We start from the raw sequence: 2692 nt of genomic DNA on the forward strand, positions 1-2692 counted from the left end.
TTACTTGTAAATTTACATGTTAGATTTGGAAATATTTTTGAAAATAACCTCAATCGTTCAGGTCTCCCTCCTGGGCAATGAAGAAATGGCGAAAGAAGCGAGTGCAGTTCCTGCCAGGACCAAGAAGTCGAAGTCTAAATCTTCAAAGCTCCCTTCACCTCTCCATCCCCCTTACTTTCAAACAATTACCGAAGCCATATCTTCACTGAAAGATAGAACGGTTCGAACCAATACGCCATTGCCAAGTTCATCAAGGACAAGTAGAAAACAAGGCTTCCCCCAAATTTCAAGAAGGTTTTATCTGTGCAGCTAAAGAAATTGTCCAAATTGAAGCAGTTGGTAAAGGTCAAAAACTCCTTTAAGACTTCTCCAATCAAAAAGGAAAGTCCTTTTCCTTTGAGATCAAATAAAAGCAAAAGGAGAGCAATGTGGAGGGGAAAAATGGAGCAGAGAGGATAGAAAAGAAGAATTAAGAGGGTGGAAACAATGAAGATGAGGGTGTCAAAGAAGCCATTGATTCCCAAGACCTTAACGCCAAAGTCGGGGAAGAATCCGATGAAATTGGTGAAGACATAGAGGCTAAGTTAGGTTAAGACTCCTGATGGTTGAAAGAAGGTCTCGATGCCTAGGTAAAGGCTTCCATCTCCACATCTAGTAAGTCTTCGATGCTCGCTCCCAAGAAAGCTCGGAAATCCTAAAGTTTTGTATATCCTTTATTTTGATTCCTTTGTTGTAAATGGTTTAAGTGGTGGAATTGAAATTCATATTTTATTAGGAAAGGGTGATATGGTTGGTTACTCAACTAATGCAACTTTTTTTTTGAAAGAGATAATGCATTTTCTGAACCGAATATTAAGAAAGAGGTTGTTCTTGTAGTTCACTTATTGAATCATGGTATACTCCAATATGAACTTCAAATAAATCCAAAAAATAGGGTCCTTTTAAAACAGATACACATGCAAAAATGAGAAACCAATACTTGTAAATTTGACTATTAGATTTGTAATCAGATGCTAGAAGAACCTGTTCCACCCGAATTTCAAAAGCAATATGCATCTCACTCTCTTCTCTTGATTTTTGTAGTGAGTTTTGGGCCATAAAACTTTCTGCATCTTTTCTTCTTTTTCATTTTTCATGAATTTCAAGAGGGTGGTGTAAAGAAAATTAGATGACATTTAAAGGGCATGTGTATCATTTCACATGCCACTTAATGTTTGTTAACGGTTTTCGACTAAATTGGCAATTTTCGGGAGTTCAGATATTGCAGTGGCACGTTTTGAAGTTCGAGTACTAACTTGTGACAACCCCTAAAGTACAAAGTACTAATCTAGAATTTTCCATTTTAATTTTTTTTGTAATTTTTGGAATTAAATAATAATTTTTAATAATTTATATTTTCTTGTAATTTTCCCATAAAGATATATGAATGATCTATGTTGTAGATCTATGAATGATCTTTGACATTCATAGAACAATTGAAATTTCTTCTTCAATAATTATCTTTTTTTGAATATATTGTATAATGTTTATTTAATTTTTGATTTTTTATATTTTTTGGAATTAAAAAATAGATAATAATTATTTAAGTAAGAAATAATTCTTAATTATATTTTCACTTAAAAGTTGTGCTAATGCACGTTTTCTGATTGGATAAGATAGTTGGACTTTTCCCTCCCTGAAAACTTAATAGTTATAATTTATAAAGTATAGTTAAGTATAGGGATTTTTAATGGAATTATAATTGATGATTTATTTCTTTGTAAAACCCCTAAAAATATATAAATTTAATGTATGCCCTAAATTTAATATTATTGATGTATATATAATTTATTGAAGTATGTATATTCATGCATATCTTAATTTTTCTCCAATATACATGCATATTCAAAGTGTATCCGAATATGTGTCTTAAAATTGCCTTTCCAATACACTTGGTGTTTCCCAATACTTTGAGCCTTCGCTTTAAGGTGTGTTTAATGGTATTCTTTAAATCCGAATTTGAATTTTAATATTAGTTAAATAAATTAAATGTAGCGTTAAATATAAGAGTTATTGAAAGAGTGAAAGTAATTATTAGTAGGGATGTCAATGGTATTTGGAAATCTGATTTCAAATTCGAGATTCGATATAATCCAATCAAATTCAGATAATTCAAATATTTAATCGGTCAAATTCACATATCCTATTCATATCGAATAGCTAATTGGATTAGAATTCGAATATGACTTGATTCGATTCGATAAATATTTGAATTTAACCAATTATTTAATTCCTATATATAATATATAAAATATTTAAATGTTTTATATAATTTATATATATAATAATTAAATTATATAAAAAATATTTATTTTATATATTTATTAATTACCTTGGTCTAATTCGAATCAAATTGAATATTCAAATATTTAATTGAATTCAGATATTAGATTCAAATTTGGAAATTGCATGATTTGATTCGAATTTGTGTGTGTGTGTGTTCTACATGCATGAAATGGAATCTATTCCCACGTGAGAGCAACCCATTTCCTATTAATAGATGGGTAAATCTCTTAAACTACTCTTACTGTTTAATGTAATGACACGCGTACCCTATTGTTTAGCTATTGTCTTGCAATACCCTTAAGTTTTCTGACAATTGTCATTGTTGTTAAGTGCTAATGAAAGCTAAATGTCAAATTTGCCCTCTTCT

General features: G+C 30.2%; 1 pseudogene; it reads left to right on the forward strand.

The window, feature by feature from the left end:
- Positions 1-698, forward strand: LOC148791912 (uncharacterized; annotated as a pseudogene).
- Positions 699-2692: the final 1994 nt, after the last annotated feature.

This window comes from Nelumbo nucifera, chromosome 5, assembly GCF_055504915.1.
Source record: "Nelumbo nucifera cultivar China Antique chromosome 5, China Antique-T2T, whole genome shotgun sequence".
Lineage (NCBI taxonomy): Eukaryota > Viridiplantae > Streptophyta > Magnoliopsida > Proteales > Nelumbonaceae > Nelumbo > Nelumbo nucifera.